The sequence below is a fragment of the Callithrix jacchus genome, chromosome 7 (genome assembly GCF_049354715.1).
Source record: "Callithrix jacchus isolate 240 chromosome 7, calJac240_pri, whole genome shotgun sequence".
NCBI classification, from domain to species: Eukaryota; Metazoa; Chordata; class Mammalia; order Primates; family Cebidae; genus Callithrix; species Callithrix jacchus.
The window spans coordinates 57,236,374-57,258,848 of record NC_133508.1 but is presented as its reverse complement, the minus strand read 5'-3'; the positions used below and the strand labels follow the sequence as shown (position 1 = coordinate 57,258,848).

Here is a 22,475-nt window from a genome sequence, read left to right as displayed (position 1 = left end):
CCCCTGGGGCTGCTTATTAGAGTAGACTTTTTTGCCTGAGCCCCTGCTTCTTCTACAAAGAAGTGTGATAAACTCTCAAGAATCACCAGGGCTTTACAGATGAGGAAACTGAGGCCCAGAGGTGTCCCTCTGGTGGTTGGTTAGTGGCAGGGTAGGGACCTGAGCTTTAGACTCCAAGTTCCCAGCCTACAGCCCCTGTTACCACACTCACTTTTCCCACCACGTACTATTTATGTATTCATATATGAATAGATCTGTCCTTCCATCCATCCATCCGTCCATCCATCCTTCTATCCATCCATCCCTCCTTCCTTCCATCCATCCTTCATTCCTTCTATCCATGCATCCTTCATTCCTTCCATCCATCTATCCATCCTTCATTCCTTCCATCCAGCCATCCGTCCATCCGTCCATCCATCCATCCATCCATCCTTCTATCTATCCATCCCTCCTTCCTTCCATCCATCCTTCATTCCTTCTATCCATCCATCCTTCATTCCTTCCATCCAGCCATCCATCCATCCGTCCATCCATCCATCCATCCATCCATCCTTCTATCTATCCATCCCTCCTTCCTTCCATCCATCCTTCATTCCTTCTATCCATCCATCCTTCATTCCTTCCATACATCCATCCTTCATTCCTTCCATCCATCCATCCTTCCTTCCTTCCATCCATCCTTCCTTCCATCCATCCATCCCTCCATCCATCTACCCATCCAACCATCCATCCATCCATCCCTCCATCCATTCATCCATCCAGAAAGATGTTAACTACTTACTGAATGGCCTGCATTACCTTTGGCCTGGGTGTGGTAAGAAGCTCACAGTTGTCTCTCCTGGGCCTCCTATTTATGACCCATGCCATCTGGTCCACCCAACCTCATCATTTCCCTTTCTGCTAAACAGACAGTCTCCCATCCAGGCCACTCATGTCCATCTCCCTACCCCACTCCCACCACGTCAAGTTCCTTCTGGTCTTTGCCCTTTTCCTCATAATGTCTCCCTGCATAGAATGCCCCTGGGCACCACAACTTCTCCAAACCCTGCTTATCCTCCAAGGCTCCCAGAAAAAGCTCCCCATCCTCTGGGAGCACTCCTGCGCACCCAGGCCCTGGGAGCACTCCTTTTCGGTGACTCTTTGTCTAGGAACTGCACAAAGCAGCCCCTGTTTCTGACTGACTGGTTTTGTGCCAATACACTCCCTGAGAGCAGGCCTCATGCTATTTTATTATGAGCATCGCTGTTGGTATATTTTGTAGGAGATTTTCTTCAACCCTCATAGGTTCTTGGAAAGCACTGCTGTTACAAAAGACAGATTAACAAGAGAAAACAAACCAAAGTTTATTAACATGGATATTTCATATCCATATGGGAGACAGCCAGGGAATGAGTAGTTCTCAAAGAGCTGCTTTGAATTCCAGCTCATAGAACGTCTTCGATAAAGAACAGTCAATTTCTAGAGCAGTGACAAGACACAGGAAAATAACGTTGAGTTTCCCGGGTGGCAACTTGGGGGAAGGTAATAACTGGCAGCTCAAGGTTAGTAAAGCTGGTGAGTGTCCATCTCTCTGCTGTCTCCTCTAGATGGTGGGCATCTACAGTTGTCTCCAACAGTTAACCTTTGTTCTTCCTGGTAGAAGAGGGTCACGATGCCTTTTGTCTTTGTAAATCTATGTTCTGCTTTTAGGCCAATGGAGGGAGGGTTGAGAGTTTTCCTGTATCTGATTATTTTTTAATTTTTTATTTTTAGGCAGGGTCTCACTCACTCTGTTGCTCAGGCTAGAGTGAAGTGGCACCATCACAGCTCACTGCAGCCTCCACCTTCTGGGCTTAAGCAAACCTCCCATCTCAGCCTCTCAAATCATAGGTACCCACCATCATGCCTGGCTTATTTATTTCTTTCTCCTTTAACTTTTTAATTTTTGAGATGGAGTCTCACTCTGTCGCCCAGGCTGGAGTGCAGTGGTGCGATCTCAGCTCACCACAACCTCTGCCACCTGGGTTCAAGAGATTCTCCTGTCTCAGCCTTCCAAGTAGCTGGGACTATAGGCATGTGCCACCATGTCTGGCTAATTTTTTTATTTTTAGTAGAAATGAGGTTTCACTATGTTGGTCAGGCTTATCTTGAACTCCTGACCTTGTGATCCACCTGCTTTGGCCTCCCAAAGTGCTGGATTACAGGTGTGAGCCACCATGCTCGGCCTTTTCCTTTAACTTTTAAGTTCAGGGGTACAGGAGCAGGATGTGCAGGTTTGTTACACAGGTAAATGTGTGCCATGATGGTTTGCTGCACAGATCATCCCGTTACCTAGGTTTTAAGCCCAGCATCCATGAGCTATTCTTCCTGATGCTCTCCCTCTCCCCAAACCCCACTCTCCGACAGGCCCCAGTGTGTGGTGTTCCCCTCCTTGTGTCCATATTGTTCAGCTCCCACATATAAGTGAGAACATGTGGTGTTTGGTTTTCTGTCCCTGCATTAGTTTGCTGAGGATAATGGCTTCCAACCAACTCCATCCATGTCCCTGCAAAGGAAATGATCTCACTCCTTTTTATGGCTGCATAGTATTCCATGGTGTATATGTACCACATTTTCTTTACCCAGTCTATCACTGATGGACGTTTAGGTTGATTCCATGTCTTTGCTATTGTGAATAGTGCTGCAGTGAACATACAAGTGCATGTATCTTTATAATAGAATGATTTATGTTCTTTTGGGTTTATACCCAGTAATAGGATTACTGAGTCAAATGGTATTTCTGCCTCCAGGTCTATCAGGAATTGCCATGCTGTCTTCCACAACTGTTGAACTAATTTATACTCCCACCGACAGTGTAAAAATATTCCTTTTTCTCTGCAACTCTCCAGCATCTGTTGTTTTTTGACTTTTGAATAATAGCCATTCTGACTGGCAGGAGATAGTTTCTCATTGCGGTTTTTATTTGCATTCTCTAATGATCAGTGATGTTGAGCTTTTTTTAGGTTTGTTGGCTGCATGATTGCCTTCTTTTAAGAAGTGTCTGTTCGTGACCTTTGCCCACTTTTTAATGAGGTTGCTTTTTTCTTGTAAATTTGTTTAAGTTCTTTGTAGACTCTGGATATTACACCTCTGTCAGAAGGATAGATTGCACAAATTTTCTCCCATTCTATGGGGTGTATGTTCACTCTGATGATACTTTCTTTTACTGTGCAGAAGCTGTTTAGTTTAATTAGATCTCATCAGTCAGTTTTTGTTTTTGTTGCAATTGCTGTTGGTGTTTTTGTCATGAAATCTTTGCCTGTGCCTATGTCCTGAATGGTATTGCCTAGACTTACTTCTAGGGTTTTTATAGTTTTGGGTTTTACCTGTTAGCCTTTAATCCATCTTGAGTTAATGTTTGTATATGGTGTAACAAAGGGGTCCAGTTTCAGTTTTTGTATAGGGCTAGTTAGTTCTGCCAGCATCATTTATTAAATACGGAATATTTTCCCCATTGCTTGTTTTTGTCAGATTTGTTAAAGATCAGATGGTTGTAGGTGTGTGGTTGTATTTCTGAGTTCTCAATTCTGTTCCACTGGTCTATGTGTCTGTTCTTATACTGGTACCATGCTGTTTTGGTTACCATAGCTTTGTAGTATAGTTTGAAGTCAGGTAATGAGATGCCTCCAGCTTTGTTCTTTTTGCTTAGGATTGTCTTGCATGCCCGGCTAATTAATTTTTTTTTTTTGGTAGAGATAGGGTTTCCCTATGTTGCTCAGACTGGTCTCAAACTCCTGGACTCAGTTGATCCCCTGCCTCAGCCTCCGAAAGTGCTGGGATTATAGGTTTGAGCCTTTGTGCCTGGCCTCCTGCTTCTTATTGCCTTCAGCTCAACAATCCTTCATATTTTGGGGTGGCATGTACGGGTCCCCACAATGACATTTGGTCAGTGCTGTGATGTAAAGAAAATTAAACCAGAAGTGGAGTCAGACAAGGGATTGAGTGTTAGCTTTATTGATAAAAAATTGTGTGATCTCAAGCAAGGAACTGAGTCTCGCTGCGCGCGCCGCAGATTTGCCAGGTGATGTCTTCGAAAACTCTCAAGCGGTAAATGAGCAGGAGGGGGCTTCTCATTCCAAGGTCTATTTTCCTCCTTGCTACTTGGACTTGCGGTCTTGTATAACTGCTGATAGCTCCAGGCACTGATGCCCTCCTGGGGAGGAGGAGGGGAGGTCTTATTTCAGGGCAATCTCCCAAGCAGTCTTTCCTTTCTAGTCCCCCCTCCCCGCCGGAGTAAGATCCAAGGTAATGGTGGGGAAAGCAGAGTTTGTTTTTCCCCTAAGAAGACTCATCTTCTCAATTGGCTGGGGAAGGCTGGGGCCCAGACAGGCTTTTGAGTGTTTTCCAAGGGGTCATGGCTTCCTCCGGGAAGCCTCCTTTCTGGGAAAACACGAAGGGCCTTGACTGGCTTGACCCCCCGCTCTGTGGACTCCTGACTTCAATCTTAATCATGTTTCTCTTTCCTGAACTGTGGCTTTAACACTCCCTGGGGGCCTGTGGTAGGAGGTTTAAGCCTTAAGCACTTTTTTTTTCCCCTGCTGATTGATCTTTGTTTTGCAGAGCTGAGATTTCTTTACATCACAGCGGTTCAAGGAGAAAAACACACCCAGATCCTTCCTCATCGCAACATAAATTAAAGCACATGTCTGTGGTGCTTCAACCTCAAACCACATATCCTCACCCCCCCACCGCCCAACCCCCACCAATATCCAGGCCCAGGTGCACACACAGGAAGGCACATACTCGCTGGGGATGGGCGTGCCCACACCCTCCCTCCCTGCAGACACCTGTGGGTGCTTGTGTTTAGTGGCACCTCCACGCTAACTCCCCCACAGCTAGTGTCCATTCAAGCCCACTTGAGGAAGTAGCTTTACACATATACTGGCGAGACACGAAGGTGCTATTATGGGTGTGCACTCACAGTGTGCATAGGCTTGTACACCCGCACGCACGTAACTGTAAAAATGCAGATCCGTGTGCATCCACGTGCCACAGAGATAATTACAGGCTCACAGTTATGCACCCTCTGTGCCAAGCACTGTGAACTCTGCAGGTGTCGGCTCATCTAGCCCTTTTGACAATATGATCTACACAGGACTGATTATTCTCTGCATTCTCAGAGGCATCAGCGTCACAATCCACATGCATAACTGTTACACTCACCTGGGAACAAAAGTCTTTTTGTGCAGGTACTGCAAGGACTAAGCCCGGCCGTGTTCTGAGTCTCTCCTCCTCACAGGTGTGTAGGAACAGGGTGCTGTTGCCCAAGGGTGTGAAGATGAGCAGGCGGCGGAGTGTGTGTGCACCTGTCCCAAACTGCTCCCTTGGAAGCCACTAGAGGCGTTTCAGTCTTTTCAGGGGGCCCGTGCCTTGTAGCTGCTCTGCTCCTCTTCAGCACTGACCACCTGGATTGCATCTTCTTTTCCCAGGTCATGTGTCCCAAGACCTAACTGAGTCTCACCAAGCAAGGAGGGGAGGACCAGGCCACTCACCCCAATACTGAGTGGTCAGCATCTCAGAACCCCACTCTACCATGCTCCTGTCTCTACCCTCATCTCCTCCTTCAGAGGACAGATACCTTCCCTGGGAAACCCTCCTGTACCACCCTGATGGAGTCAGGGCCCTTCACTGAACACTCAGAATCTCCCTGGCTCCAGGTTCTGGCTTTGCTGCTTCTCAGCTGTGTGACCTAGGGCAAGCTTCTCAACCTCTCTGAGCCCTTAGTTTCCTCATCTGTCCTATGGGGATACTATTGATACCTACCCCAAAAGTTAATGGGAGGAGCAGATGAGTGAATCCATGGGAAGGGCTCAGAACTGCCCCCAGCTCTGAGTTGCTGGCGTCATTGCTGTGGTCCTCGGCCTCACAGGCAGGCTCATACCTGGTTTTCTGGTGGGTTCCCTGTGAGTCAGCGTGCTTTGCAAGGGCAGGGATTGTGACTTATGTTTCCTCTTGTCCCCGGACATTGTTGGTGCTGCTAAACATTGATTGAATATCTGAATGAGGGAGGCCAGTTCTTTTTCCAGTGGGACCAGTTCTTGCAGCGAGTTGGATAAATCCCATCTCTCTGTCTCAGGGGTGTGGGGTGAAGCTGCCCGCCCTATGCCAGGGACGCAAAGTAGGGCAGGCCTCCCTAGGGGGGTTGCCGTGGCAACAGGAAAGTTCTAATCAGCAGCCGACACACAGGGTTGGTTGGGAAGCATCAGCGGTGTCGCCTGCCCATGTGTGTGAGGACACAGGCTGTGGAAATGGCATTCGGAGCCTCAGTGACTCATCTGTAAAATGGGGGCTAAGCTCCCAGCTCGTGATTCACAGCAGATTTAGAGAGATCGCCCCTGGGGAGAGCTGTTGGGAGCTGTGGAAGGCTGTGCTACTCCTGGCTGTTTACTGACTATTTTCCACACCATTACAGAAACAGCAGAAAAGCAAAGGCATTGTATTCACCACTGCACCCGGCACCTACAACAGTGCCTGGCACATAGTGGGGGCTGATAAACATCTGCTAAATGAAGAGCGGTGGTCTGCAACAGAGACCCCTCTATGCCATCTCTGACCGACCCCAGAGCCCCACAGGCCCCTGAGTCCCCTCCCATTCTAGCTGTGAACTCTGCAAAGGCAGGCAGGGGACTGGGTTCCATCTGGCTGTCAGCTTTCCTGTGAGTCAGCGTGCTTCTCGAGGGCAGGGACCACGACTTATGTTTCCTCTTATCCCAGGGCCTGGCTCCATCTCTGGGACATTGCTGGTGCTGCTAAACATTGATTGGATATCTGAATGAGGGAGGCCAATTCTTTTTCCAGTGGGACCTGTTCTTGCAGTGAGGGGGGTAAATCTCATCTGTCTCAGGGGTGTGGGGTGAAGCTGCCTGCCCTATGCCAGGGACGCAAAGTAGGGAAAATTGTCCTAGATTGGGAATCTTGACTTGGCTGATCACAGAAGCTTGGGGTAGGGGGCTGCGAACTGCTGTCATGATGGATAAACAGAATGCAGGTTTTGAGGCCCCTCCTGGTTCTACCAAATCAGAATTCTGGGGGTGCAGCCCAGGATTGGGGTTTTAAGCATGTTCCCAGGGAATTCTGGTGATTAGCCTGGCTTGGGGATTTCTGCTCAGGCCACAACCTCCTGGAATTGGAGGGGCTTTAAGGGGTCTGCTTGACCAAGCCAGGGTCCAGCACTTCTTATATACCTGGAGACTGAGGTCCAGAGAGGGAACATAGCTTTGCCCAGTTCTCATGCTGACACTCTTTGCCCTAGGACTTGGGCAAACTCCTAGGTCTCGCTGGCTTTAGTTTCTCCATCAACAATGATGGTGTCCACCAGCCTGGCTTTTCTGCAGTGGGGAGGGGGTACTTGATGTCACGGGTCTCATCTGTGCATCCAGGTCAAGACATCTAGCTGCAGGAGAGGAACACGAGCATTGTACCAGGCAGCTGCTCTGAGTGGGCAGCCTGGCCCTTCCTCTTCCTGGCTTTTTGGGCAAAGTGACTTCAGCTTCCTGAGTATCAGTCTCTTATTCTGCAAAATGGGCACAAGGCCCATTTCCTGAGAAGTGGGTTAGTGAGGCCATTAAGGGCATGGAGTTCTAGTTTGAATTCTGGCTCCACTGGGTTGAGAGCTGTGTGACTCCAGGCCAGTGACTTCACCTCTCTGAGCTGTAGCTTCTAATGTGTGAAATGGGGGAGATGAAGCCCAGCTTCATGCAGGTGATCATGAGGATTAGGTGTGAGGGTGCCCATGAAGCACACAGCAGGGGCCCAGCTAAAATAAGTGCCCTGTTGAGGGAAGGCAGGGAGGCTGTGACTCAAGTGTCCAGCCTGGTTTTCCCAGCGCCAGAGGGAAGGCTGGGAGCTTTGCCTCTGTATCCAAAAGGCAGCGCACGGCAGGGGCAGTGAGGGGAGAGGTGTTTGTTTGAATAGCCAGAGGTGCTGAGAGGCCTCTGGTGTCCATTAGCGGGTTCCTGCTGAGTCGGAGGGAGTTGGAGGCCAGGGAAGTGATGAGCCATTGTAGCTGTGTGATACTTTCTCAGCTGAAAAGCAGTTTACAGCTCGTTATCTTAATGTGTCCTTACAATAACGCTGGTAAATTGTTAGCCTAGGGATCAGCCTCCTTGTTTCAGATGGGGTGATGAGAGCCCAGAGAGGTTAACTGGCGCAGCCCAGGTCACACAGCACAGCAGCAGCCAGAGAGACGGCAGGTGGAGGGTGACTGGGATTCTGAAGAATGGTGGCAAGCCGCGGGGGCATGCTTCCTTACATCTAGCTTAACTCCTGCTTACTGCCATCTCAATCTGTTGGTCCTGGTTATTTTGTAAGGGTGGCAAAGAGCTTAGACTCTGAAGCCAGATGCCTGGGTTCAAATCCTGGCTCTGCCCCTTCCCAAGTGTGTGCCTTAAGGAAGTCACTTAGACCCTTTAAGATGAGTTCTTCATGGGTCAGATAAGGATAATTATAGTACCTCCCCATAGGGCTGTTCTGGGGAGTAGCTCAGTCCACATGTGTGTAGCATGTGCCCAGCGCATGGTGAGTTTTCTGTCTTCTGCATAGCTTTGCTGCTGTTACATGATGCATACCCCTAAAGTCACATCACCTGTATGAGCCTCAGTATTTTCATCTGCTAAATGGGGGTGGTGACTACTGAGCCCTTATTTTAGGCCAGGTACCTGCCAGTCAGAATTTCATTTAATATTCCCAGCAACCAATGAGGTTGGTCCTCATTTAGTCCCATTCCCCAGATAAGGAAATGAAGATGCAAAGTGAACTGACGTGTCTATAGTTACTTGGGCAGAGATCAGGATGCTCCAACTCCCATTCAACCCTGAGAGTCCATGGCCTCCCCACCCTGTCTGCCTGCAGGCCTCTCTCCAGGGAGCTCTCTTAGGGCTGATACGCTTGCCTGGATCTTTGGAGTCTGGGGGCTGCTCCCTGCCTTGGACGCCACAGCAGTAGAGAATCCATCCCCATCCCAAGATGGGGATCTCTGTGCCCTGCCCTGGCGTGGGGTGCCAGTCCTACCTGAGCCTCTCCTCTTTCCCCGGGTTTGGAGGGGGGCTGGCGGGCCCCAGGCCATGAGGGAAGGCCATTCGCTGGCACTGGAGCCTGAGTGCTGGTAATGACCCTATTTTCATAGGGAGGCAGCTCATGTCTCCCTGCGCTCCAATCTGCTCCTGGAGCTCCCACTCCAGAAGGAAGCAGCAGTGGGTTATGAAAGCAGGAGCGGGTTATGTAAGGAGGCAGCAGGCTCCAGTGGGATTGGGGGAGCAGAGCAGCCCCCAGGCCCAGCAGAACAGGGCTAGGCTCCTGCTCCTGCCTTGCCCAGCTGCCTGCCCTGGGACTGAGCTCTACAGCGAGGGCCGGGGCAGGAATGAGCAGGGGGAGGTGGTGGTACGGAATGAGAGAGCCCTGGTCAGGGAGCCGGGAATTCTGGCTTGGCTCCTCACTCTCTCATGACTTGGACAAATCCTTTTCCCTCTCTGGGCCTCAGTTTCCCTTTCTGGAAAAGGAGGGGTGTCCTGGGAAATCTTTAGGGGCCCTCCCAGTTCCAGGGGTGCTATGTTTTTCTCACCTTGGAGAGGGAGGTAGCAATGTCTAGCTTCCGACTCTTACCTGTGGCCAGCTTGCTTGCACAGGTCACAGTCCCTCTCTGGGCCCCAATTTGCCATTTGTCTAACCAAGAGAAGGAACCCCATTGTCGGCTTCATGGGTGCCAGATGTGTCTGGACTTTAGGGGTCTGGAGGTGACAAGAGAGTGGAACAAGGACATCCCATTTCCGACTCTCTCCTTTACTCCTTGGTCGAGATCTAACGAAGACCTTGAGCAATGCCACACCATATCATGAAAACCGAAACAGCGAAGACAACTACCCCTGATCGAGTCCTTACTACGGGTCAGGCCCCATGCTAAGTCCCTTCGCAGGCACTGTCTCATCAAATTATCCTAAGAGCCCTATGAAGTAGGTACTTTTATTATCTCTATTTTACAGATAGAGGCTGAGGCTCAGAGAGGGCAAGTGACCTGCCCAAACTCACACAGCCGGTAAGTGGCCAACTCAGGACTTGATTCCAGCCTCGTTAGACTCTACTTCCTATGACACTGTGAGTCTGAACAGAATTGGCTTGGTTATTTCCAGAGACCAAAGAAGTGGGTATGACCAGATGGTGTAAACAGCCCTGTTCTGTGGTCTAGGCTCTGAGGAATGTCCGTCCCCCTCACTAGCCACCCCCGGGCCTCTCTGGACTCACCACCCCCCCACCACATTCCCTTTGTGCCACCCACAGTGGCCACGACGACATCTGGGAGTGGGCAGCACAGCCTGCAGGCTGTGTGGGCAGTTGGCACTCAGGGTACTTGGGCGCTCATATTTTTAAACCCAGCTCTGGCTACCTCTGCAGTTGGCTCAGACAGAGCTGAGGGGTTTTCCTTTGGGTCCCGCTGACTCTGAGTGGGAGGGCCGGGCATCACTGTGTCAGAACGCACTGTGCCCATGGCAGCCAGGGGGATGCTCACAGCTGGGGTGGGATCTGTGTCCCTGGAACCCCGGGAGCCCCAGGCAGCTTGAGCAAAGCTTCTGGGAGCCATGAGTAGGGCTGAGGCTGTGGCTTGGAAGGAGACACCCGGGGAGGGCCCAGAAAGGGCTTGGGAGAAGAGAGGAGGGAGGAATCCAACAGAGGCAGAAGAAGCTGCAGGACATACGTGGGCGGCCCCTAGAGAGTGTCGGATCCATCCCACTCCATTTGAGATGGGGAAGCTGAGGTCCTGAGAAGGAAAATATCCAGATCCCATTGCGAGCTAATGGCAGAGCTGGGACTTGAACCCAGAGCTCCTGATACACAAGCAAGAGCGATTTGGGGGCTCACTGTTCATCCTGGTCCCCAGGAAGTCCTGTTTGTGGGGACTCTGCTCCTGGGTAGGGGAGTTTTATCTGCCCTGTAGGAAGGCAGAGGAGGACAAGCCGTTTGTGCCCGTGAATGGCTCCGTGGTAAAGGAGCTAGAGGAGAGTTCCGTAGCCAGGGGAGGTTGGGTGATGGCAGAGGAGACATAGGAGTTTGAAGGTGTGTCTGGGGGGTGAAGGAGAATTCACTAAGCTCCTGCGGCTGCCATTGCTTCTCCCTTCTGACACTCCACATATCTGTCAACTTCCCTGCCCTGGAACCTGGCTCCAGGAAGGTCCTAATGCATTGTGCAGAGCAGGAAAGTGAGGGACTAGGAGGCCATTTACAGAAGAAACATGATGAAGGTGAAGGGCAGAGAGTGGGAGGAGCTGCCCTCCATAGCTTTGTCACAGCCTCTGTCTGGGGCCTTCGTTTCTCCATGTATCAAATGGGGATAATCATTACCATTTGCCAAGTACTGATTTGATGCCAGCCCTGGACTAATCCCTTTTATTTGTGATTGTATGCAATTTTACGATGACTCATAGCTCAGGTGAGGAAACAGGCTCAGAGAGGCTCTGTGGCATGTCCAAGGTCACTCCGCTGGTAAGTGGCAGAATCTGGGTCTGTCTTCAGGGCCCAGGTGCTTAGCTAGTGTCTGCGTCCTCCACCCCAGGGTGTCAGGTTGCTCAAAGGGCTGACCAGGGTTTGAATTGGCTTCCACTGCTTACCAGCTGTGGTATGATCTTAGCAAGTTACTTCACTGCTCAGGGACTCTATTCATCAATCTGTAAAATGGGGATCATTGCAGCAATCCATATGGTGAATGAGAGGATTTTCTTTAGGAAGAAAGTGTGTGTTTTTATTTTGAAGCAAGAACGAAATGGCACAATGAAAGGAGAAAACACAGCCCAGTTTCTGGCACATGGCTGTTACCTCAGACATACAGAATCTTCAGCAGAAGGGCGTGTATCTGGGAAAGAAAAAGAGATTTTATCATTTTGAAAATATTATATAAGTGAAATAATACAGTGTGTGGCCTTTTGATATGTTTTCCCCCCACTTGGCATGATGTCCTTGAGGTTCACCCAAGTTGTTATATATGCCAGTAGCCACTTTTTATTGCTGTGTGGTATTTGGTGGTATGGATGTACCACAGTGTGTTTAACCATTTGCCTGTTGAAAGACATTGTGATTGTTTCCAGTTTTTGGTAATTACAAATAAAGCTGCTATGCTTTTTCTGATATTATTGTGACCATTCCTGCTTTCTTTTGATCATTGTTTGCATGATATAACATTTTCTAATCTTTTCTTTCATCTTATCTGTATCATTATACTTGAAGTAAGTTTTTTATAGATAGTTTATAGTTAGATCACGTTTTTTAAAATCCACTCTGCCGGTCTCTTTTAATTGATAAAATTAGATCATTTACATTTAATGCAACTAATATGTTCGAGCTTAAGTCTGCCATTGTACTTTTTGCTGTTTGTTACTTTTGTGTTTATTTCTGTTTTATTTTTATTGCCTTCCTATGGTTTATCTGAGCATTGTTTAAAGAATTCTATTTTGATTCATCTAGAGTATATTTGAGTGTATCTCTTTGTATGTAGATCTTTTAAAGTGGTTTTAGTAGATATTGCATTCTACTTACATAATTTCTCCCAGTCTACTGATGTTAATAGTTTGCCAGTTTCAGTGAAATATAGAAACCTCACCCCCTTTAAATTTCCCTTTCCTCCTAATTTAAGCTATCACTGTCTTAATTATTTTCTTTACATATTTTGAGAACCACTTCAGACAATTTATTATGTTTGCTTTAATGATCAAATACAACTTAGAGCAGGCTGGGCAGCATGGTGAAACCCCACCTCTACAAAACAAAAACAAAAGATACAAAAATTAGCAGAGTGTGGTGGCATGCACCTGCAGTCCCATCTATGTGGGAGGCTGAGGCAGGAGAATTGATTGAGCCTGCAAGGTTGCAGCTGCATAAATACATTATATATATATATATATGTATATAACTTAGAAAACTCTATAAGAGAAGGTAAATCTATTATATATACACACATATGTAATATGAATATATTATACATATGAACCTATGTAGAGAACATATTATATATATGAACATATATAAACATATACATATGAACATATTACATATGTGTGTGTATATATATTTCTGTATTTCTGCTCTTTCTGTTATTTCTTCTTTTCTGATGTTCCAAGATTACTTTCCTTACTATTAATATTTCAAGGACTTCCTTTAGCTATTATTTTAGGGTATGTCTGCTGGTGACAAAGTCTCTCTCTCTTTTTTTTTTTTTTGTCTCATATTGTCTTGACTTTACCTTGATTCTTGAAGGATAGTCTCACCAGATACAGAATTCTGGGTTGACAGTTGTTTTTTTTTTTAATACTTGAAAAGTTTTGTGTTGCTTTCTTCTGGCCTCCATGATTTCTGAAAAACCATTGTTGCCTAAGCTATTTCTTAGGCACCCCCCACAGATAACGTGTCCTTTGTGTCACTGCTCTCAATATTTTTTCATTTTTAGCTTACTGAAGTTTGGTTGTGATGTGTCTTAATGGGGTTTCTTTAGGTTTATCCTATTTGAGTTTCACTTGGCTTCTTTAATCTATGTTTATGACTTCGGCCAAAATTGGGAATTTTTCAGTCATTATTTCTTTGAATACTTCTTCAGCTCCATTCTCTTTCTGCTTTTGTAGGATTCTGATTACTTGAATGTTTGGATCTTATGGTATAGTCCCATAGGTCCATGAGGCTCATTTGTTTTCAGTCTATCTTCTCTCTTGTTCAGATTGGGCAATTTCTACTGTTCCACCTTCAAATTCATTGCTGATTTCTTCTTTATTCTCCATATTGCTGCTGAGCCCATTGGTTGTATTTTAAAAAAAAAATTGTTTATTATATTTTTCAATTCTAAAATTTTCCATTTGACTCTTCTTTATATCTTTTGTTTCTTGAGACTTTCCATTTTTTCATTTGTCTCAAATGTTTTTGAAATTGCTTGTTCAATGATTTTTTTAAAAAATGATGGCTGCTTTAAAATGTGTCAGATAATTTCAACATCTGTGTCTTCTCAGTGTTGGCATCTGTTGATTGTTTTTTTTTTTTTTTTCATTCAAATTGAGATCTTCCTGGCTTTTTTGTATGATGAATGATTTTCAGTTACATCTTCAACATTTTGGGTGTTATGAGATTCTAAATCCTGTTTAAATCTGACACTGTGCCCATGGGGGAAGGGGAATGACTTCCCATTAGTGCCAGGAGAAGGAGAGCTCAGGTTCCCCACTCATCCTCATTTGACACCCCAGGAAGAGACATGGCTACTGTTGGGAAAAGATGGGATTTCAGCCTCTTCACTAGATCTCCACTGACACAACCCTGCTTAGGAGGAGATGGGTACTTCATGATGGCTCCCCACATAGTCTCCACTGATACTGGAGCTGGAGAAGGCTTCGTGACTGTGGGATGGTAGGGAAGGTTATGGTTTCCACTCAGTCTCCTCTAACACCACACCAGTAGGGTGGGTAGGGGGGTGCCTCATTACCAACGGGCAAGGATGGAAGTCCACAATCCTAATGTGGTCCCCACTGACACCATGATTCTGATGAGAGAGGGGGTTCTACTGCCTGGCAGGCAGGAAAGTGCTGGCTCTCCACTGAGTCTTCAGTGATACCACTTTGTTGAAGATGGAGGTGGGGGAGAGACCTAGGCTCTCTACTTGGCCTCTGCTGAAGGGGTTTTAGATTGGGCCACATTTCTTCCTTTGGATGTTTGCCTAGAGTGGAGTGGAAATCATCTAGAATTTCTCTATGTATTACATTCTTGTTCTTTCTGGTCCTTTGACTAGAGAGAAAAAAATTTCCTTGGGGCTTTAAATCTGCTCCCAGTGGCATTTTTGGGTTACTGTCTTCTCCGGCATTCAGTCTGAGATCTATGAAACAATCAGAAAACTCAAGGAACTCACCACTGTGTCATCCCTTAGCTTCAGAGTTTCCCAGACAGCCTTCCTTCTTTTCTCCACCTTTCAGAGTCTACTTATGCCTGTTTTAGATATAATGTTTAAGATGTTTAGCTGTACTTAGCATGAGGAATAGGGAGACGTGCATCTACTCCATCTTGGTTCAGAACCAGATGGTTCTGGAACGTCTCTTGGTTCAGAACCAAGAGAACCTTGTTCTCTAAAGTGTTTATCGAAGTAAGTAGAGCTAAGCCAAGAGAAACGAGCCTTGGTTAGAAAGTAAAAAGAGATAGATCAGTTGAATATAGTTTGGCATCTGTAGGATGAAACGGAAAGGAAGTGTTTGATTGTTTGCAAGGTTTTGATCAGAGAAGCATACTATGGTTGGCACGCCCTTGGTATTAGGGTTGTTACCATAAGAGCAAAGCAGCTCAGTACAGCACATCCACCACTGCACATGTGATAATGATGTAGTAACAGGAGGCAGTAAGTGGCAAGCTTAATTTCGGCCTAGAAGAAGACTGTCCTGTGGTACCACCTAGAGAGAGTATAGACAACCCCAAGGAAGATACCATCCCTGGGGCTGGGTTGTGGGAAGGTCTAAGAGGGATGGGAAAAGGGGAAGGGGGGTTAGGCATTTGGACAAATGTAGAAATCCAAACCTGTATATATGAGAATGTGGAGAAATGCAAGTCTTCTTTTGTTTTTTTTCTACTGATCTTGTTCAGGTTCCTGAAGCCACTAAGTGGTTGGTTATTCACTGGTTATGAACAGAGTGCCTGGTTCATAGTAAGTGCTCAATAAATATTTGTTGAAAGAAAGAATAAATGAGTGAATTGGTGTTTTTCTGTGTTACATCACTTATTTCACTAGATGTTATGGACTGGAGGTTCCCCATGAATGGGAAAATGTTGGAGGCTTACCCTTCTGGGGCTCTGGATAAGTAACCTGTAGAGAGCCCTCAAGGCAGTGGTGCCTAGGTTTTCATGCTCAAAGGGGTAGGAGAAGGAGGAAGAGATCTGGTAGTCAACAGTTCATCCATTGACCCATCAACACATCTATCCACCCACTCACCACCCCCATCCACCTACCCAGCCATCCATCTACCCATCTGCCCATCCATACAGGGATGGGGCCAGATTGTGCAGGTTTTCATGCCCAGAGGGGCTGGCCCACTGAGAGGGGAGAGGCAGAGATACAGTCAACAGTTCATTTGTCCATCCATTCATCTAACTATCCACTCATCCATCCATCCATCCATCCACCCATCCATCCATCCGTCCGTCCATCGATCCGTCCATCCATCCATCCATCCATCCATCCATCCATCCGTCCGTCCGTCCATCCATCCATCCATCCATCCATCCATCCATCCGTCCATCTATCCATCCATCCGTCCGTCCGTCCGTCCGTCCGTCCGTCCGTCCGTCCGTCCATCCATCCATCCATCCACCCATCCATCCATGTGGGGTTGGAGCCAGATTGTACATGGTTATTGCATGGCAGCCTCAGGATGTTGGACTGAAAACTATCTTTCGTGACAGCTGCCAAGGAGAGGAAGTTAACTTGTATGAACAGCCCAAGTACCTGCTGGAAGCTCACTACAACTTAAGCAGGTCAAGTAAGTGGGGCCTGGGCACTTCAAGAAGTCAACTCTCAGTGCCATCATGCCAGTTTTGGAGAGAGCTGAGGACCAGATGGGACGCAGCTACGCTCATGAGCAAAACACCTAGGTTGGGTACTTATTAACCCAGTTTATGCTAACTCTAGGGTGCAGAGAGCAGATGGAATGATCTGAATGAGCTGTTCCCAAAAGCCAGAAGTTCTCAAAGAAGAGGGTACCCAGTTAGGCTCTCTGGCATTCTTGTTGGTTTAGGGCTGGGCGACAAAAACTTTTTGAATGACTACATAATGTGGGAGGCAGTGACTTTCAAATGTTCCTTCTTTTGAGTAGAGATTCCAAAGAGCTGTTTGGGGTTAAAGCCAAGCCTGGGTCAGTGAGGGGCCAGGCCTCCTGGAGAAGTCACCACCTTTCATCTTGGCCTTGCCTCTGGCACCTCCCTCCCACGGCCATGCTTGATTTCTCTCTGTGTTCACAGTGCCTGGATCATAGGAAATGCTCAATAACATTTACAGAATGAATGAGTGGGTAAATATCTCTCTTAGTTGACAAATATTTATTGAGTGCCTACTATGTGCCAGGCATTGTTCTAGAAGCTAAGGTACAATGGTAGATGAGACAAATGCTCTGTCACCGTGGATCTCAGTTTAGTGCTCAGTGTGTTTTAAAAACACAAATGTGAGTCATACCTCTCATAGTTTATACACTGCTGCTGTTGTTTCCTGAGGTCTGTGCCAAGTGAAGCTTGCAGGTGCCAATGCGTGATGGTGCCTTGGGGCCAAGACGTGGTGATTGTTTCTGGGAAGAAGGGGTGAAGAGAGGGCAGTTCCCACTGAGGAGCCAAGATTGGTGGGGATCCTAGCTACTGTTTCCTGAGCCCTTGTATACGCCCGTGCAGATACAGTGTGTGTTCATCTCTGTGTTCTCCAAGTCACCCTATGAGGCAGGTTCTTGTATTTGCTCTGCTTCCCCAAGGATGCACTGAGGACCCAGGAACTGATGTGACTCACCCAAGGCCATGTGGGGAGGAGGTCGTGGAGCCAGGATTTGAATTCTGGTTTGGTTCCAAAGCCTGGGTTCTTAACCACTTGGCTCAAGTGCCAGGGAGGGTGAACAGGGGTGACAGGAGGGGTCTGCAGGAGCTGGAGCCTGGCTTTAGGAGGGCTTTGGAGAGCTGTCCAGCATGCCACATGGGCCCTAACACCTACTTGTCCTTGACTGTGGAGCTGTCATTGATGACTTCAGGCAAACCTACCAAGCCAGGCTCTGTTTCCTGCCCATAAAAAAGGCCGTCTGGCAATGCAAATCATGTCTGCCCACACCCACTATGGATCCTATACGTTTACACAAATCACTGAATAAAAATTACATATGGCTGTAATTTACAAACACCACCCCACCATTCACAGCTGCAGAGGGAAAACAGTGAGTGCTTGTGGAAAGCTGTCAACAGCCATCAGGCCTGCTGTGCATGCTGCAGCTCTGGTACAGTGGCCGTCACTCAGTGCTGCTGTGGCTTCCATCACTTTGGTGGTAGGTGGGGACCTGGGTCTGTGGTAGCTTTGAGGGTCGACCTAGTCCTGTCCATTTTCCAAACGTGCATTGATTCCTGCCCGCATCTGGAGGCCACTCCAGAAACCAGAAATGATTGCCATAATGAAACAATAGTCACAGCTAACTCTTGCTGAACACTTTCTACAGCCCCACTGCACAAAGGAATTTATGAATTCTCACAACCACAAGGAGTGGGTACTTCGTTATCCTCATTTTCTGAAGGTGGAAGCAGGCTCAGAGAGGTTAAGCAACTCACTGAAACAACCAGCTTGTAATTGCTAGAAACAATCCTAAACCCAACTCTGTCTGATTTAAACATCTGACTCTTAGGGAGGACGCTGCCCTGCTCCAGCCCTGCCTCCCCCTCCTGACATTCATCAAAGAGACCTTATTCGGGGGAGCAGACAGTGGCAGTGGACTCAGAGGATATGGGAGAACAAACTCAGGCCAGCTTGCCGAGTGTTCCAAGGCTTTTGAGCGTGTAACGCTTCGTGTGTTCACAGGTGGGTCCTTATTTGTGTTTGAGATGTTGCACATGCCCACATGCCTTGACTTGTGTTGTGTGTGTCCTGCTGTGTGTTTGCATTCTCATATGTGTGTTTGCAAGTGAGTGGCTGGGTGCCTCTGTGTTCTTGTGTGTACATTAAGTGTGTAAACAATTTTTATTGGGTACTTACTATGTTCTGGGGACAACTGTAAGTGCTTCACAAGTATCAGCTAATTTCATCCTTGCAATAATCCTATGAGGAAGTACTATTAATATCCTCATATCATAGATAATCACAGCACAGCGAGGGGACCACGTTGCTTGAGCATCGCTTCTTCTGATTACAGAATGTGGTTTCTTCCTTTACATCCATCCTCCCTCATTTTTGGACCATATAGCTTAGGTATTGATTCCCTACTTCCCCCACACCTGAGTTGGCCATGGGACCCAGGTGTGGCAAATCAGAGTCACTGTGATCGGCTCAAGCAGCTGAACCAACTTCATGAGAAACACCTGAGGATAGTTCCGTGTTACTAAAAGCATGGTCTGCCGATAGCATCGAGTTCCGAGCTCCCACCCCAGAGCTCCAGAATCAGAAGCTATGGAGCTGGGACCCAGGAGTCTGCACTTTCACAAGCCCTCCAGGTGACCCTTATGTACTTGAGAGCCTGGATCCTGAAGCCACACCGTCTGGGTTGAGTTGGAATTCTAGCTCCACCACTCTTTAGCTATGGACAAGTTATATAAGCTTTCTGTGCTTCGTCTCTTCATCCATGAAATGGAAATAACAGTAGTCCTGACCTTTTTGAGGATTAAGTGGGTTAAGACATACAAGTGCCTAGAGCAGTCCCTGGCATGTGACTTGTTGCAGGAGGGCTCACTGTCACTGTCACTCTGCAGGGGTGAGTGTGAGACCCATAGCTGCCCAATGAGCATGAGTCCTGAGCCTTTTGCTGCACCATGACACCCTACCGCAGTAGAAAGTGGCTCCTTCTACCGGGGTAGGGTATAAGCCTGGAGCTGCTGGTAACCGCATGCCTCCTCAGGGGGAGCGCTCACCTGAGAATAAAATGACCAAGAAGGAAGTAGAGGGGCAAAGGGTCCCTGAGGACATTTTTGGAGCTCCTGGATCCATGCCTGGAATCACTGGACTTATCAATTTCATGAGCAAATTCTTTTCTCTTTGGCTTCAGCCACTCTGAGTCAGGCTCCTGGCAGGTGCCTCATCTGACTTAACAAAGGAGTGGCTGCAAGTGAGTCCAAGGCCATCAGTGAGTTGAAGCAGTCCTAGAATTCCTAATCCCCAATCTGTCCCCTCTTATTGGCCGTCTTTCCCCAAGAAAGCAACCCCAAACCGCATCTCCCAGCCCTCAACAGTCAGTTATCTGGGCGGGCACCTGTAGGCTGACCCTGCACATGGGAGGTGCCACTGCGTTTCTTTGTCAGCATCACCATTTGCCTGGGAGGGGCCGCAGAGCTTCCTCCTGGAGTCCAGGCTCTGCATTGTTCAGTCTCATGATTGGAGGCACCTTAGCCAGGTAGGGGCTTTTGGATGAGGCTCCTTGGCTTTTAGAATTTCAGACAGATAGTCCTCTGCCAGGCTGTATCAGGGTGATGCTAAGGACCAACCCTGGAGATGGGCTGAGATTGGAGGCTTCGTGGGCAGTGATTCTGTCCACCTCCATTCCTGATTCATGTGTCGTGTGCGGCAGGGTCAGAGGCCATTTTCTGCCTTAGTTTTCCCAGCTTGCAGGCCTCTGGCTTCCTGCACCCATCTCAGCCTGACCAGGCTCTCTCCACCTTCTGCCCTCATCCTCCTTGGTCTTGGTCTGCCCTGCCTCTTGCCCAGTTTCCCGTGGCTCTCTAGACCCCTCCCTCCACTCCCATCCTCCCCATATTGCCACATGTCAAGTTCCCACCTTCTCCCTCTCTCCCAGGCTCCCAGGCTTCTCCATCTGACCTCTCTCCATCTCTCCCAGGCCTGGAGTTCCCCCACTCTTGTCAGTGTCCCCATAACTCCTGTTCTATCCCCAGGGTTCTCCGAGTTTCTGTGTCCTCTCTGTCTCTCCCTTCCTCCTCTCCCTCAGCCCTGCCTCAGGCAGCCACCCCATACCTGTCTGCCCCTCCTCCGCCCCTCTCCTCCAGGTGGCCCGCTGCCAGTCGGGTACCAGCCGGGTTGCCATGGGAACCATTGAGCAGCTTAGGAAGCTGCCACAGATCTAATCACGGGCTGTGAGGTTTCAAGGAACAGCTCTTTTCGGTGGTGCTGACAGCCGATTAGGCTGATGCTGGGAGGTGGGGAGCAAGGGGAACAGGAGCCAGGGAAGATGTCCGCCAAGGTAGGGCTGGCCCTTGAGGTACCTGGGAGCAGGAGCCCAGATCTGCCCAGCCCATGCTGTCTGTGCCTCACTGGCACTCTCAGACCCTCTGGGATTTTCCTGAAGAGATCACTGATGCTACATGTATTCGCTCCTTGCTTTCCTTTCACTCACATTCATTCATTGGTTTGTTGATTCATTCATTCACTCATATGGGTCATGTGCCTCCGAGGTCTTCCTAGTGCAGTGGGAGAAACAAACCCTTACACAAACTCCTGCCCACAGTGGGCCCAGGGTTCTGATTGGGGGCATCAAGGTCTCTGGGAGCCCCAAGGAGGGCAGAAGGCCCAGGCTACTTGGAGAGAGTGAGGGGGCCTGGGGATGCGCTTCGCAGGGCATTTAGATCTGCATCTAAAGGAAGGAGGAACAGGAATTTGTCAGCCAAGAAGGGGAAGGCTTTCCTGGACCTGCAAGTTCCATCTCCAAAGTGACCATGGAATATGTTTTTGAGTGTGCATCCCAGGCGATTCAGACACAGACCAAAGAGTGAGTCACGCGAAGTCACTACGGATGGAGACATTTCTGTGGGGGCTGCAGGGTGGCTCCCTGAGCAGACCCTTTTACAGCTGCGCTGAGGATGGCCTGAGGAGTAACCCCACTTCAGGAAAAATAGCGCAAGGTTCACAGCAGCCAAGTCCCCTGGGGTTGATGGCCCGTGTTTCCAGAGGGCAGAAGGGCAGGGATTCTCTGGGGGTGTTCCCGCCTGCTCACACCTCCACATTTTAGCTGTGTAGCCAGCAGGACTGCGTCAGAGCTTTGTGGGCCAGAAGGGCCTGCCAGCTTGGTCTAGTCTTAGATGGCTCCCCTGGTACCAGGTTTTTGGTTTTTCTCATCTAAGCCAGAGACTGTGTTTGCACATAATTTGCATATATTTGCATATGGTGTCGGTGGGGCCCAGCATAACATGCAGAAAACACATTTTTCTCGCCAGGGTGCTTTGCAGCCTGGATTAGAGAGCAGGTGTGCAGAAATCAGGAGCTATAGAAGTCTTTGCTCCTTTGGCCCTTGTCCCTCCAATGCACTCTCCGTCCTGCACTCCTCCCCACTGTGGAGCTTAGACCCCAAGTCAGCAGATCTGGGGAAGCCATTCCAGTAAGGAAGCCTGGATTGTTCTGGGTCTGGTTCAATTATACTTGCTGTGTGACTTGGGCAGGTTGCTTTTAGTGTCTCTGCCTGCCTTTGTGTGAGTCTAAGTTTTAAAGATTGGGAAAGGAGGGTGCAGAAGCTCACTTCATTCATTCCTTCCCTTCTTTCTTCATTAATCTGATTCTATTCATTGTGTGCTTACAACATACCAGGCCCTTGATTTTAGAAGGAGCAAAACTAGGCATGTTCCCTGCCCTCTGGGGGTTTCAGGGAGACTGGCTTTAATCAAATGGCCACACCAATCAATGTACAATTGCAGTTTTAATCAGTGCTACACAGACACGTATGTGGTGCTACATGGAAGCTCAGAATTGTTCTGGTAGGTCATGGAAGACTTCCTAGAGAAAGCATCCTTACACTGAGATGTTATATAGATAAATAAGGCCAAAAGAGCTTTCCACTTAGAAGGAACAG

The 22,475-nt window shown here is 48.2% G+C and overlaps 2 long non-coding RNA genes across 2 annotated transcripts in view; one reads left to right on the top strand and one right to left on the bottom strand.

Annotated features, from left to right (window-relative positions):
- Positions 1–22,475, top strand: part of LOC118155357 (uncharacterized) — a 55,613-nt gene that overhangs the window by 19,931 nt on the left and 13,207 nt on the right. The window lies entirely within an intron of this gene.
- Positions 3,952–6,092, bottom strand: LOC108592731 (uncharacterized). Its single transcript, XR_001912986.4, has 2 exons — positions 5,182–6,092; positions 3,952–4,171 (listed from the first exon to the last, which is right to left on the bottom strand). It is a non-coding gene; the product is annotated as an uncharacterized LOC108592731 (long non-coding RNA).